Consider the following 17,050-nt stretch of genomic DNA (forward strand, 5'->3'; position numbering starts at 1 on the left):
AGACTCCTCCAATTGTTTCATGGCTTCATGTGATTCCTAAAATTAAACACAATATAATATTAATGCTTCATGAAGAGGACACTTTTTGATGTGTAAACATTGCATCATATTCATGTTAATAGCACGGGTGTGCGTTCAAAATACATACACTTTTGAGTCGTTTGAAAAGATGTACGGATGGCGCAGTGGGTCAAATTCTTAGTGTTCTAGTAGTAGTTTTAAACTACTCAGAAGGCGAGGCAAGTTGAGCTCTATGACAATAGCACCTAGAGGCTGTGATTGGTTATTGTGTTAACCAATCCAATTGAACGTTGTCATTTGTCATGAGTTGCTGTTTTTGTTTTCTGAGTTTCATCTTTTTGTATGCATGAAGTGTGAACTGACATGGTAGGCAAGTTTTTATATATCACATAGACAAGTTTTTAATATAAAATTTTTGATAAATTGATAACTTTTTTGCCCATATTTATAATGGGAAACAGTATTGTAGTCGAAGGAGGTAAGCCTCGTCTTCCTCTTCGAAATCTTACACCTTTGAGTAATTCAAATATACCAACCAAATATAGCATTCTCCTTCATTATTGTTTTTCAATACTGTATACAGTATCTTAAAACAAACACACTGTCCCTCACTCTGCACAGATTTGGTTACAATTAATTAATAAATTAAAGTATTCAAAGTTATTCTACAATTAATTGCATTAGACCAATTAAGATGAGCACTGATGTGCTGTGCACCCTTAAAATTTTCATACATCGATAAAAATGCAATTAAATGGTCAACCTCGTGAATTTTGTAGCACAGGTTGCATAAGCCACAACATCGCACCCAACCAAAATGGGCACACGACACAACTGATATATATAGATATATATATACAGTATAGTATTTTCAGAGAGGACAGAGAAAATAAAATGGATAAAGTTACTGCTGATGCAGATGAACTGCTGCCAAAAAAGAAGTATGAGATTATCAGTAAAACAGGGATGTGCAATTGCTTATTTGAAACAATTTGGTGAGATATAGGCCAACAGGACAAAATATACAGTTGAATGTTGCTATAGGCCAGGGGTGCAAGAAATGATGAGGAAGGCATGCATCAGCAAATTAGCAATAAATGCAAGACAAATAATTATTATGGGGCTCTTCATCTAGGAAGACAGATTGGAAGGAGGAAAGATCACAAGACAGAAAGGAAATAGAATATACACCCATTAAGAGATAATTACTTGAAATAGCATGTGATGAAGGGGACTCAGAATATGAGAGTGCTGGATGTGGTCAAAGAATATGTCCATAACCAAGGTGACTACACTGACTCCAATTGGGATTATGCAGTTCTTGACTTCAGAATCTGTGAAACATGGAATTTTCAGTTAAGACAGGTATATGCGTGTATCTACTAGACAGGTAATTATTACAACTTTTAGCAGTGCCATGGCATAAGAATCAGCAGTAAAGGACAATAGCAGTGCAGGGAAATAACCAAGAAGTATCAGAAGAAAGCATTATCAGACTGTATACCAAATGCCAGTAAGATAAATCAGGTAGAAATTAGGTGGATGAGAAATATCGTCAAACAAGAGCCAAATATATATATATATATATATATATATATATATATATATATATATATACGATCATCAGTTACACTGACTCGGGGATTCGATATGTTCATCTTTTTTTGACTGACTGAGACCGAGAAAATAGATAACAAGTTAATTTAATGGAACACACAACATGTTTCGTCAAAACGACTTCTTCAGGTGTGGTAACACTTAAAGCAAATTAAAAAAAAACATATAAACACTGTGCCATTACAACAGCAGACTTGTAAACTTTCGTTATAGTCCTTTCTGTAGTTCTATTGTTGTGCAAATGCGAGCGTATGAGTTCATGCGTATGCCAGTATCTGATGGCAGAACTATGCGAGTCAGGTAGACTACAACTGAGGTTGCTGTTGATGTGAGAAGGGTCTAGTACAATGTCTTTGGATTCAACTATACACCGTTCTACTTTATCGTGACATAGTTTGTTGTTATGTTCCAAACATTTGATGTTATGTTCCAATCTACTCTGTGTTGGTGGCCTTCATCGTTTGTATTCACTGAAAATAAGACATGACTTGAGAGAGAGCTTGCTCTGATTCTATTGTATGAAATGTCTCTCTGATGTTCTTCTAGCAGTAGGAGGATTGACTTCTCATTCTGACCATAGTATCTCCTCCCACAATCACATATTACTTTATATACACCAAGGAACTGAAGATGGTTATGAGCTTGGTGTGGGTGGTGTAGAACTGACCTTAGTTTTGGAAGAGTTGAGAAACACCATTTCTATATTAAATTTTTTCAGAATTCTTCCTAGTTTCCGGGAGAGTGAGCTGATGTACGGTAAAGAAATATAACCCTTGGGGTCGTTAGGGATCTCTATGTTGTTTCGAGGGCACTAGTATAGTTGCCTCTTAATGCTTTTGGAAGAGTATCCATTATTTAAGAAAGTTCTTTCTAGATATTTTAGTTCATTTTTTAGTTCTTCATCAGACAATACTGAGGGAGCACGGTGAGCCAATCTGGAAATGACACCTAACTTTTGTGCGGGATAGTGATGTGAGGATGTAGGTATCTATCCGTGTGTGTGTGTGTTGATTTCCTGAAGATTGAGATCCTTAAAGAATCAGACATCTTAGTAAGCTTCATGTCTAGAAATGAAAGGGAACCATTTTCTTCAATCTCGACAATAATTTTATGTCTCGGTGGAAGTTGTTTAAATGATTTAGGAAGATGTGAAGATTCTCTACATCATGCTCCCAAATAAGGAATATATCATCCACATAGCAGAGCCAAGTTCTAGGTTTTAATGTTGCTTTTAGAGATGGCTTTTTCCTCGAAATCTTCGAAGAAAACGTTGGCCAGTACCTGTTTATAAATTTTCTCTTCGAACTTAAAATACCCCGAACTAATACAGTGTGAGAGGAGAGCAAAAATCTTTTTAGAGATCTTGTTTTTTAAAATGCTGAGAGCATCTTGCATTGGAACATTTGTAAAATGCCACAACATCAAAGCTCGCCATAATATCGGAATTCTTCAGCTTTATATCTTTGATTTTAGAAGCAAAGTCCATTGAATTTTTAATGTAAGAGGAAGATTTTCCTACTAGACCTTTTAAGGAGGATGCTAGATATTTTGATAATTTGTATGTTGGTGAATCAATACTGTTGGCCTGAGCGGACAATTTGCTTTATGCACCTTTGGAAGGCCGTATAATCTTGGAATAAGTGGATGTAAGGACCAAAGAGAAAGACGTGTGTTTCTTGGAAGTTCCGCTGTCGTCTTAAGGAGATTGTTTGTTCGATTATGTATCTCTCTCGTTGGGTCTCAGTCTAGTTCAGAGTAGGTATCTGATTCTAGTAACGTCAGGATTTTTTCACGATAAACTGTTTTATTTAGTACGACTATTGCATTGCCCTTGTCTGCTTGGAGGATAATAATATCTCTATTCCTTTTAAGTTTTTTGATGGTTAGTCTTTCACCAAGAGAAATGTTGTCGACTGGTAGTTTTGCGTTGTTAATCGCAAATATTGCCTCCATACGAAGTAAATTTGCGTCTGCTGTAGGAAGCAGCGAGCTAGCTTTTTCTATCTTAGTAAGAAACAATTCTCTAGGGATGGATTTTGGTGAAGGAACAAAATTAACACATTTTGAAAGAATATGCTCTTCTTCAGTAGAGAATATTGGTCTTCTTACTAAGGTGTAAGATGATTTGTTTATTACTAATTTTTTAAGGCATTCATGATGCTTATTAGGTGCGAATCGTTCTTGTGTTAATCTGGGTGAATTAAATTTCCTAATTAGCTTAGCTTTATTGATTTCCTGAGTTCTTGAAGCCTAGCACGTGCTTATCTCTTTTATGGTGTTCCACGACACGGAGACTAAAGAAACTGCTAAATGATTTTCCAAAGTGAGTTTTTTCTAAAGAGATAGGCTAAGTTCCTTTTCGTGTCACCAATTCGTTCTGATAAAAGATCTAATTTTGCTTTTTAGTAAATTCTACACGCTCCGTTGTGATGATTTCCTTGAATTGTAAGAATTTCAGAATGATTGAAAAGGACTTAAAGCGTTTCAAAAAAGACAAGCCTGTTGATGAATAGTCCAATGCCTCTGGTGGTTTTCTGATAAGCTTTTGTAAGTTGGAATGTATCCTCATCAAAAGGAATATGATGATCGTTAGTTACATTGACTCGGTGATTCGATATGTTCATCATTTTTTGACTGACTGAAACCGAGAAAATAGATAAGTTAATTTAATGGAGCACACAACATGTTTCATCAAAATGACTTCTTCAGGTGTGGTAACACTTAAAGCAAATTAAAAAAAACATAAAAAACACTGTGCCATTATAATAAAAGACTTGTAAACTTTTTTTTTTTAATTTGCTTTAAGTGTTACCACACCTGAAGAAGTTGTCTGTCGTTTTGACGAAACATATTGTGTGCTCCATTAAATTAACTTATCAATTTTCTTGGTTTTAGTTAGTCAAAAAAAGATGAACATATATATATATATATATGTGTGTGTGTGGCATAATGGATTTACTTAGCTGAAAGACATTTTTTTTTTAAATATTAAATGACTGGAAGCTGAGAGATAAAAAATAAAATACTTTTTATTCAACATGACTAGTTTCGTCTTTAAGAAGACTTCTTCAGGTGCACAAAAAAAAAGAGAAACAACCAACAAGAACTGTAAAGGAATAAAGTCTAAACCACAAAGCGTTAGTGAAAAAAGCTAAACATTAAAGCGTTAGCGTCTGAATATTTAAAGCTGTTGTCTGTGCGCATGCGTTCAAGATCTCGTGAACGCCAAAGTTGGATGGCAGTACAATAACAGTCTGAGAGATTATAACTAAGGTTGTTGTTGAGATGTATTGGATTAAGGGAGATTTCTTTATATTCTACTATTCTCCTTTCCAGTTTGTCATAGCAATGAAAGATATCCGATTTGTCTCATAAAACTGGGTGGATGAGGTTTTCCTCATTAGTGTTAGAATTCAGAACATGGTTAGACAGAGTGCTAGCTCTTGTTCTGCCACATGTATTGTCTCTTTGATGTTCTTCGATGTGCAATTCGATGGATTTCTCCATCTGCCCAAAATAAGGTTTACAGTTACACCAGATCCAGTAAACGCCGGGATATTTAAGATTGTCATGTCTTTGTTTGGGTTGGCGGAGTTTTGTAAGAGGAGTGAATGAAGTCCAGATGTTGTATTTCTTAAGAACCTTGGCCAATTTTGGTGAAACAGAGCTGATATATGGTAGAGAAATGTGACCTTTTTCACTATTTGTATCTGTACTATGGGGAGGAAATGGAATGAAAAGTAATTTATTAATTGTTTTCTTGGAATAGCCATTCTGTTGAAAGGTAGTAAGAAAAAGACTTCTTAAGATATCAACAAAGAACTGAAGTTCTTTGTTGATATCTTCTTCACATAGGAGTGTGCAAGCACAACTGCCTAGTGAAGGGATGATTCCAAATTTTTGAGGCGGATAATTGTCGGACTGCACATGGAGATATGGGACAAATAGATACCTCCACCTGCAGTCCCACCATTCAGATGCTAACATTTTAATGTTTAGATTTTTCTTCATGCTAACACTTTGTGGTTTAGACTTTATTCCTTTACAGTTCTTTATTAAACAACACGTAGGTCCACAGTAATAACTTTTAATTAATAAATAAGGTACAGATATTTCATACTAAAACTAATAGTACATCTTCAGTATTACAAACAGATAGGAATAGAATACAAATAATGAGCATTTGGTGGATCACTTATTAAAATACATTGTTGTCGCAAGCTAGGAAATGAAAGAAATTAATAAATAATTCATATTTAAAATAATTGGTTTTTTTAATGATTACATAAAATAAAAGTCTCCCAGATCTTCGAGAGAGAGAGAGAGAGACAGTCATTATGATTTAAATTTGGTTGGTGTAAAATAGCTTCACAACTTTCTTTAAAGAGGCATTCATATTTGAACTTGCATCTATGAAGAATAGCTTTATCCCACTGGATATTATGGGTAGTGTTAATACTGTGCTGTGCTAGACCAGACTTCTGAGGTTTGTTGTAATCAATATAATATCGATGTTCTTTAATTCTTTTTTCCACAGAACAGCCAGTTTGTCCAAAATAAGAAACATTGCATTCACGTGGTATTAGGTAAACACCAGCCAAAGATAGAGATGACAGTTTATCTTTTGTAGAATGCAATAAGGAAGAAATTTTGTTGATAGCAATATACTTGGGAATCAACTGGTACTGTTTTTAAATTCTACCTATAGGTTCTGAGATTCCTGGAATGTATGGGAATTGTAACTCTGCAGACTGTTGAAGAAACCTTAGGTATTGGAACATAAGATTCAATTATCTGTTGGATTTGATTAGGGTGGTAATTATTAGATTCCGTTAACTTTTTATGATGGAAAGTTCTTGTTGTAAGATTTCTGGAGAAGAGCAAACTTTATGTGCTCTATTAATTATAGATTTAAGAATGCCAAATTTTCGAGATGTGTGACGAGCAGACTTTTTATGAATATATCTGCCAGTAAATGTGGGCTTTCGAAAGATGCTTGTAGATAAGGTACCAGAAGAAATTCGAGTAAGCAGGATGTCCAAAAATGGTAACGTACCTGAATTTTCTTTTTCCATGGTGAATTGAATACGTGGGTGAATGCTATTTATCTGTTGTAGAAATGTGGAAAGCTTATCTTCAGTATGTGACCAAATGGGAAAAACATCATCGACATAACGATACCAAAGAGATGGTTGAGGATGAATGGATGAAAACATAGTGTCTTCGAATTGTTTCAAAAAATAGTTAGCCAAAAGTGGCCATTGCAGTACCCTCAACTTGTTTTTCCAACTAAAATAACCTGAATGGATAAAAAAATTTGAAAATCTTTGCGATATCTGCAGGGTAATCTTCATATATAATTTGACTGGGTCGGCTAATGGAATATTGGTAAACAGAGATACAATGTCGAAACTGACTAGCAACTCAGACTCTTTGACTTTAAATCCTTGATGTTTTCAAGGATTTAAAAAGGAAATCTGTTGAATTTTTTTTTTTTATGTAGGATCTGGACTGTCCAGTGAGAGCACTTAAAGAACGAGACAAGACTTTTGCAATTCAATAAGTAGGAGAATCAATGCAATTCACGATTGGTCGTACTGGATAGCCTTCTTTATGGATTTTCAAGAGACCATATAGATGGGGAGTTCTTCCAAAGTAGGTGCGTAATTTATCCACATAATTTGGGTCCCAACTGATGACCTCATCAAGTAATTTATTTAATTGTTTAATTTGTGAATATGTAGGATTATGTGTGATCTCTTTGTAGGTAGAGGTGTCTTCTAAAAGACTGGATACCTTTGTCTCATAGTCAGTCTTATTCATGATTATAATAGCTTTTCCTTTATCAGCCTTAGAAATAAATATGTTACTATCTCTTCTTAAAGAAGTTAGCCCTTTGATTTCAGCATTTGATAAATTGCGTGGAGGCAATTTGCTTTTAAATAATGAAGTCACAACTTCAAAACAAAGTTTATTAGCATCGTCACTAGAAAGTCCAGACAGATTGCGTTCTATATTATATAAAAAAATCAAGATACGGAATTCATGTAGGAATAACTGCAAACTAAAAGCCTTTTGTTAAAGCACTGGTTTTGGCATCGGATAAAGGGCAATCGGAAATGCTAATAATCCATTTATTAGTAGATGTGATGTCAGAGGTTAAGTTTTTCTTTTGCTTGTGATATAAAGAATTATATTTTTGCATAAGTCTGTGAAAATTTCTTTTGTTTAAAAGTCTCCCAGATCTCGAAGATCTGGGAGACTTTTAATTTTATGTAATCATTAAAAAAACCAATAATCTTAAATATTAATTATTTATTAATTTCTTTCATTTCCTAGCTCACCACAACAATGTATTTTAATAGGTGGTCCACCAAATGTTCATTACTTGTATTCCATTCCTATCTGTTTGTAATACTGAAGATGTACTATTAGTTTTAGTACAAAATATCTACCTTATTTATTAATTAAAAGTTATTACTGTGGACCTACGTGTTCTTTAATAATTATACTATGCCACAGGTACCTCTAAAAATAAGAATCATCATCCTTTACAGTTCTTGTTAGTTGTTTCTCTTTTTTGTGCACCTGAAGAAGTCTTCTTAAAGACAAAACTAGTCATGCTAAATAAAAAAGTACAGGTAACCCTCGCATAACATGGATGTTAGGTTCCACAGAAATGACACGTTATATAAATCGCGTTATGTGAGACTGCGATCACATGGAAAAAGTAGGGTTATGTTCCGAAATCTTTTTTTTTTTTATTAATTTATTTTTTAATAAACGATAATGACATATCTAACAAAAAATATTTTTATTTAATTCAAGTAATTCATGTAAGTTAACAAAACATATAAATTATGAAACAAATACATAGTATAAAATTATAAAAATTACAAATTGTATGTCAACTTCATTGGACATAATACATAAATGTTTTAGGCAAAATAAAATGAAGTGCATATTTTAATCTTTCATAGTATGAGGATTTGAGGATTCATTAATAAACATTGGTTTGTCATGTAATCACCTGATGCATTACTACAAAACAGTAGAGTAATACTATCTTTACAAACTTTGAATCCAGAAGCTGATCTTTCATTTTTTGAAATATAGGTGCATTTTTGCATTTTTTTTCCAATATAACCCGGATTCATCTGCATTGAACACCTGGTCTGCACTATAAATGTTTATAAGCTTTGAGAGCTTTTTGTTTAATAAGATTTCCATTTAAAGGAATTTTCTTTTGAGCGCAATCTTCTATCCAAATCATTAGAGACTTTTCCATTTTTCCGATTAGAATATCATGTACACGAGCAACACGTTTTGCACGTATCTTTGACCCAGCAATAAAACTTCCTCAGATTTTATGTTCATTTTGTTTGATTGTTTGAATTGTTGATTCATTTAAATTCAAACTCCTTGCAACAACTCCTGATTTTTCTCCATTTTTCAACAGTTCCAAAATTTTAATTTTTTCTTCGAGAGAAATGAATTTTGTTTTCAATGATGGTTTTTTCTTTTCGTTGCAGTTTGTGGCCATTACTATAAAAATAAATTTTTTACATAAAAAAATGCATTACATATTAATTATGTACATAACTCACCAGAAATAAAGTGCTTAGCTTCAGATTAACACACTTATGATTTTTAATGCGCTTTCCTGGCAGAAAACGAAGACAATTTTCAACAATTAGGGGGGGGGGAGTAGATATACAGACCTTAGGGAGGCAGTTGAATGTATGAATGAGTATAATATGCCCGAGAGAATAAGGACAACAAATCAGAATGGGATAGTTAATAAAAGGCATCAAGGTAGGGATGGGGGCTAATGGGGATCTTAAATTCATGTACACTAATGCTAGAAGTATTAGGAACAAGAAGGAAGAGTTTTTGGCCATGGTTGGCACTTCCAGACCACAAGTTATTGGCATTAGTGAATCATGGCTAACTGTAGATGATATAGCTAGTGGGATTGAATGTGATGGGTATAGTGTGTTCAGGAATGACAGGGAGAATAAAATGGGGGGAGGAGTATTGTTGATGACAGCTGATGAGCTGCAGCCAAGGAGAATAGAAGTTCAATTGCAGGATAGAGGAAAGTGCACATTTGAGGCTATTTGGTGTGAGATTGTGGCTAGCAGAACAAAATATACAATTGGGTGCTGCTATAGACCAGGTGATGGAAAAGATGGTGGAGACAGTATGCACAAGCAAACAGAAGAAATGAGTGGAAGGAGGGTAATTATTATGGGAGATTTCAACTATGGTCGTATTGATTGGAGTGAGGAGAGGACACACAGAAGGAAGGAATTGGATTTTATGTGGTTAATAAGGGATAACTATCTGCGACAGCATGTAATGGAAAATACTAGGGGTCAGAGAGTGCTTGATCTAGTAATTACATCTGAGGATTTGGCTGTAACAAATATGACCACAGTGTCACCAATTGGTGAGAGTGATCAGAGGGCCTTGACTTGGGAGGTGGCTAAAGGTGTGGAATTTACAATTAAGACAGGATACATGTGGAATTATCGGGCTGGAAAGTATGACAAGCTTAGGAGCTTGATTGGTTCAGTGCCATGGCATGTACAACTGCAAGGACTAGAAGTTGATAGGGCATGGGAGGTATTTAAGAAGTGTTTGCATGAAGCAATGACTGACTGTACACCTAGAGTCCGAATAATAAATCAAGGGTTAAATGGATAAATAACACCATTAAGCTAGAGCTGCAAAAAAATAAACAACCATGGAGGGAATTTAAGGAGAAAGGTGACCGGCAGGCACACAAATGGTATAAAGTGCAGGCCAGAAGGGTAACGAGTGTGGTAAGAAAAGCAAAAAAGGATTACGAAAGAACATTGGCCATGCAGGCTAAAGAGAATCCTAAACAGTTTTTTCGATATTGAAAGTTTATTTTTCACTTGGTTAGAGTATAATAAATTTAGTTTAATCCTTTATTCAAGTGTGAGCAAACAAAGTTTGCGCCTGAAAGTATCTTCAGGACTGGTGTAAGGTGGTACAACACCAGGGCAACTCGTTGCACAGGTGGCGCAAGCTACGAACACTCCTGTCTCAGTATCTCCTATAATGCAAAACACATCTCCTTGCGGATATGCCTAATGTTATGCATTAAGGGAAGGGCCACTACCCAGACTAGTTTCGACCTTTATTGAGGTCTCTTCAGTGGGAGCCAAGCCCAAGCTGAGATACCAGGCAGAAGCATTCGCAGGTCATCTCTACCTATAGGAGTTGCCAAATGGTGTGCCACCCTTTTTTTAATAAATTACTCTGGATTTAGAGAAAGATGTTTAAAGTTTATTTTTCACTTGGTTAGAGTATAATAAATTTAGTTTAATCCTTTTTCCAAGTGTGAGCAAACTAAGTTTGCGCCTGAAAGTATCTTCAGGACTGGGTTAAGGTGGTACAACACCAGGACAACTCATTGCAAAGGTAGAGCAAGCTACCAACAATACTGTCTCAATATCTCATATAATGCAAAACACATCTCCTTGCGGATATGTCTATGTTATGCATTAAGGGAAGGGCCACTACCCAGACTAGTTTCGACCTTTATTGAGGTCTCTTCAGTGGGAGCCAAGCCCAAGCTGAAGATACTTTCAGGCGCAAACTTTGTTTGCTGCTCACACTTGGATAAAGGATTAAACTAAATTTATTATAGTGTTTTCGATATGTTGCAAGTAAAAGGAAAAATGTATATGGCAGAATGATTTTAAAGAATGCCGATGGTAGGGAGGTAACTGAATCAGTTGATATAGTTGTTTCTTTTAGGCTTACACGGTGATCCGAATGCATTTTTGAAAATTATGGAGACAACTACCGTGTTTGAATAAAAACTTTAGTTTAATATAACTAAAGTTGGTAGTTGTCTCCATAATTTTCAAAAATGCAGTTGATATAGCTGAGTTACTGAGTGAGCACCTTGAAAGAATATATCATCCAGGTGGTGACATTTCAGAAATGAATGAACCAGTAGATTATACGGGAATTGTGGTGAATGAAGTGGAGGTGAGTAGTCTATTGCATAACCTCAATGTCAATACATCTGTGGGATTGGTTGGTATACCAGCTTGTGTCGTACGAAAAGCAGCTAAAGAATTGTCAGTACCCTTGACCATTTTGTTTAATTTGAGTCTCGGGCCTGAGATAGTCCCGAGGGGGTGTAAAGAAGGGAAAATAGTTCCACTGCATAAAGGTGGTTCCAAGACTGCTGTTGTAAATTACAGACCGATTATATTTTCAGGAATCATTGTCAAGGTCTTAGAGAAATTAGTCAAGAAAAGAATACAGGATTGGATAGATGAAAATGGGATATTGTATGGGGGACAACATGGTTTTGTGAAAGGTAGATCATGCCTCAGTAACTTGCTCACGTTTTATAACACAGTGACGGCTGAACTGGATAAGGGTAATGGGTTTACAGTGATTCTACTGGACCTTGCCAAGGCCTTTGACAGGATACCACATGGAACCCTAATCAGTAAACTGGATCAGATGGGGATGGATATTGGGTTGGTGAGATGGATAGGAGGGTGGTTGATGGAGAGATACCAGAGAGTGGTTTATTCAGGAGTGGAGTCCAAAACACGGCTTGTGACTAGTGGTGTGCCACAGGGTTCTGTTCTTGGACCACTACTTTTCAATTTGTTCATTAACGATATAGGATAGGATCTGAGAGGAAGTGTTCACTTGTTTGCTGATGATGCAAAGTTGGGTAGAGCAATTGTGAGCGCACACGATGTCAAAATTTTATAGGATGATTTGGATAGTTTGGAGAACTGGGCTAGGAAAAATGGATGTCAATTTAATGTGGCAAAGTGTAAGGTTATGCACTTTGGGGTGAAAAGAATAGCAGCAGTATATCACATTGGTGGAACCATACTCCAGGAGATTGATGAGGCCAGCGATTTGGGAGTGCTGGTGGATAAGGTATTGAAGTTTAGGGGGCACATTGCAAAAGTGGCTAAATCAGCTCATCAAATCACTTGGCTTCTGAAAAATACTTTAACATGCAGAGACAAACAAGTTATTGTTCCTTGTTTGTCTTTGCATGTTAAAGCAGATAAGACCTTGATAAGACCCCATCTGGACTACTGTGCCCAGTTATGGGCGCCAGGGTTTCTTCGTGATGGAGAGGAAGTGGAGAGGATCCAGAGACAAGTGACCAAGATGATAGCAGGTCTGTGGAATGAATTGAACCTTATGAGAATAGGCTGAAGATTTGTGGGTTGCAAAAATTGGTCGATAGGCAGAAAACGGGTGATATGATTGAATTCATATTACTGAAGGGTTACTATAAGATTAATCCAGAAGATATTTTTGAAAATAGGACTGGTGGTGGGAGGACTAGGGGCCATGCATGGAAGCTGGGCAAGAATGTGGTTAACAAGTGTTTGAGCTAGGTTTTTAACTTGGAGAGTGGTGAATGAATGGAATAAGCTGCCAGAGTCTGTGGTGGGTGCTACGACCGTGAATGAGTTCAAGGCAAGGTATGATAGATACTGTGTGAATGTCGAATAGTTGTTCTTGACATGATGTTAGGTCCTCCCTCGATGAGTCTGTCGACTCCTTGGAGTTGCCCGGAATAATAATAATAATAATAATAAACACTTTATACAGTAAAAGTTGAAGCACATGTGTGCTAAAGGGCATTTCCCCTAATATAAATTCGCTACTTATAACTACATGGGCGATACTGGCAGATATAAATTTAACAAAGATAAAATTTGATCTTCCAGTTGCATGGTGAAAAACATATGAAAAGATAAAGGGTTACTACAATTTGTAGACTGTGTTTTTATCGAAACCGCGTTGTATAAGTACTGCATTGAACAAGGGTTACTACAATTTGTAGACCGGATTATATCGAAACCGCGTTGTATAAGTAACGCATTATATGAGGGTTACCTGTATTTCATTTTTTATCTCTCGGCTTCCAGTCATTTAATATTTTAAAAAATATATATATATATAGGAAACCTTGCTTAACGCAAATTCGATATGCATGATAATCAGTTACCGGGATTGAATGAAAAGATACTATTTCCTACTTTAAGCTAGTGATTAATCAGTATGTATCAGTATATTAATCAGTATAGTTACCATGATTTTTTTTTTTTTTTACATTATGCAAAATTTTATGTTACACAAAATTTTTGTCACCAATCTGCAGCGAGCGAAAAAACTGGAAGTCATTAAGAGATATGAAAGTGCCTAGTAATACAATGATTGTGCAAGACCTGGGATACAGAGAGTCTACAGTTTGGACTATATTAAATAAGAGCAAAGAATACAAAGAACAAGGAAAAGTTGCTACTGCTTCTTTAAGTATGCAGATCACCAGAAATAAAAGCCATTTAATGATCAAGATGGAGCATCTTCTATCACTCTGGATTAAGGATTATAACCAAAAAAGAATACCTCTTAATACAGGGAATTCAGGCAAAAGCTCTCAATATTCTTACCTCATTGAAAGAGACCAAATTTCAAGAGGAATGTGAAAGCTTTACTGCATAACATAAGAATAACTAGGGAATCTGCTAGTGCTGATAAAGATTCTGCAGCCAAGTTACCTGAAGAATTGCACAGGATAATTCAGGAGGGTGATTATGACAATCTCCCCATATGGTGGCTGAGAAATAAGAATAGCCCCACTCTAGCCCATGCATGTCATACGAGGTGACTAAAATGGGTACCCAGTGCCTGGGGGTATAGCTGGGTCACCCTGCCACCGGGAGGTAATAAGTACGGAGGCCTGGTCCTCCAGGTTGGGCGTGGGACTGACAATCCCACCTTTGGAAAAAAAAACTTGTTATGAAATCTAAAGGAATAACTGCTGGAAACTAAATGTCAACAAAATGGCAAATGGTTTCGACCTTTATTGAGGTCTTGTTAATAATTTAGAGATTTTTATATAGAGGATATTATCATAATATTATTCCTACTGGCTGCACCATTGTTTAAATATAGGATTTTTAATTATTTAATATTATCCTGTCTATAGGGATGATCTCTGTTCAACAATTATTTTTTTAATTCCGAGTGTACCTATATATTTATTTATTGCACAAGAGTTCACTCCGATTGGTGCAATGATCTTAACGCTTTCTTTCAGAATCCAAATAATCACTGACTCAAGACCAAAATACAAAATAAACACATTTAATAAAACAAAAACAATATATATACACTTCAAACAATATTACATAACTAACTACAAATTTAATTGGATCCAAGGCCTTTTTAAAATAAACTTACACTTAAGAACAAACAAAGTGTTTACACTTTGTTTGCACAATGGCAAAATGTTCATAGCCAGTTTTTTTCTGTCTCAAGGCTCTTTTCTGAATATATACAACTTTATTATTCATTTTCACAGGATCTTTTCTCATCACTCATGTAGAACACATTAATTCTTCTTAACTCAATTCTGTCTCTTTTTATTAAAAATAATAGTTAGATCCGGCTTCCTTAATACAGATGAAACTTCCTAATCAGAGTTTTCTTGAACATTCCTTTAGAACGCAAATAGCAACTTCTTCTTTTATTCACTAATGCTTATTGAAAGTCTTAACTCTTCCACTTTAAAAAAACTCACAGTTCTACGATTCCCTTTTCGGAATCTACTAGTGATCTTCCAATTAGCGTTTCCTCGAATATTCCTTTTAAAACATTTATAGCAATATTTTCTTTTATTTATCAATACTTATTCCACTTTGAAACTTCATAGTTCCACGATTCCTTTTTCAGAATACACTATTAATTTTCCTCCGACTGTCACATAAAAAAAAAACTCCATTTCCTCCGAATCTAAATGTCTGCCGGCTTGTGTTCTAATTTTCTCTCCGAACGCTGTCTTGTTTACTTGTCAGCGTTCGGAGTTCTTGTCAGCGACAATCACACATCAAACTTCTCAGCAAGCATGAGCACTCCTTGAAAGCGGTAAACAAGAAACTAAATACAATGGCTGACATGTTGTCTTCGTTAGCGACAAGAGAATGTCTTCATAAAACACAACACTTAATATTTTAAACTACAATAAAATTTCTTTAAAGTAACACAACTATTCGAATCCAGTAAGTACATAAATTTTTTAAATGCTTTCCATATCACTTTGACAAATAAACAATAACATAAACAACTCGTAAAAATATTCAGAATTTTAAATTATGATTATTTTTACAGTCTCTTCAGTGGGAGCCAGCATAAAGGTCGAAACTTGTCTGAGTAGTGGCCCTTCCCTGAATGCATAGCATCATACATGTCCGCAAGGAGATGTGCTTTGCATTATGAGAGATACTAAGGCAAGTGATCAGAGTCCACCTTTACCACGAGCTGCCTCAGACCTGAAAATACTTCAGGTGCAAACTTAGCTTATTTGCTTACTTGGGAAAATAGGATTAAAACCAAGTTTATAAATTTCTTGATATCTTTAACGTATAGTATACCCAAGGTAAAAAACTTTCTACATCTTTCTCTCATCCTGAGATTTTTATTTAATAAGGTCAAAGCCTTGTGGCAACTCGCATAGGTAAATATAAGCTCTGCATTACTTCAACCTTGGTATCCATCTCAGGATCTGGCTCCCACTGAAGAGACCTCAATAAAGGTCAAAACCAGTCTGGATAGTGGCCCTTCCCTTAATGCATAGCATCATACATGTCCGCAAGGAGATGTGTTTTGCATTATGGGAGATACTAAGGTAGGTGAACTTAGCTTATTTGCTTGTTTGCTTACATGGGAAAACAGAATTAAAACCAACTTTCTTGGTATCTTTAACATATATATATATATATATATACATATATATATACACACACACACACACATATACAGGAGAAATAAGAACATGATACTCAACTGGGCAGCTTGGTTTTGTGAAAGTTTTAGGTCAAATTTATGAACTTTGGCCATCATATACCAACTAACTTTGGTATATCAGCAGTTTCATATTCATTCCTATTTGTTGTATAACAGAGTTCCTTGTAGTATCCTGTCAAATGCCTTTTTCAAATGCCAAATTTGAACAAATAGGAATGGGTATGAAACTACTGATACGAAGATGGTTGATGGATAGATACCAGAGTAACAGATGGAGAAGCAGAATCCAGAAGAAAGATAGTGACTAATGGTGTGCCACAAGGCTCTGTGCTTAGAATATTACTTATTTTAGATATAACGAAGCAATGGTGTGAGAACTAGATTTTTTTTGCTTGGATAGTAGTGAATGAGTTGAATGGGTTGCCAAAATAAGTTGTGAGTGCTTTGCTAATAAGTTCAAGGAGAAGCACAGGAGATATATTTGGATAGAGTTTGGATCTCCTGTGATGAGTCTTTGAACTTCATGGAGGCACCCATGCACTAATAATAATGATAATTAAGAATGGAGATG

General features: G+C 35.5%; 1 protein-coding gene across 3 annotated transcripts in view; it reads right to left on the bottom strand.

The window, feature by feature from the left end:
* The window catches only part of LOC150096718 (PMS1 protein homolog 1-like), a 269,065-nt gene that overhangs the window by 152,719 nt on the left and 99,296 nt on the right, over positions 1–17,050 (bottom strand). The gene's annotated exons all lie outside the window — the stretch shown is intronic.

This window comes from Typopeltis vanoorti, chromosome 18 (assembly GCF_054136105.1).
Source record: "Typopeltis vanoorti isolate ZY-2024b chromosome 18, IOZ_Tvanoo_1.0, whole genome shotgun sequence".
Lineage (NCBI taxonomy): Eukaryota > Metazoa > Arthropoda > Arachnida > Uropygi > Thelyphonidae > Typopeltis > Typopeltis vanoorti.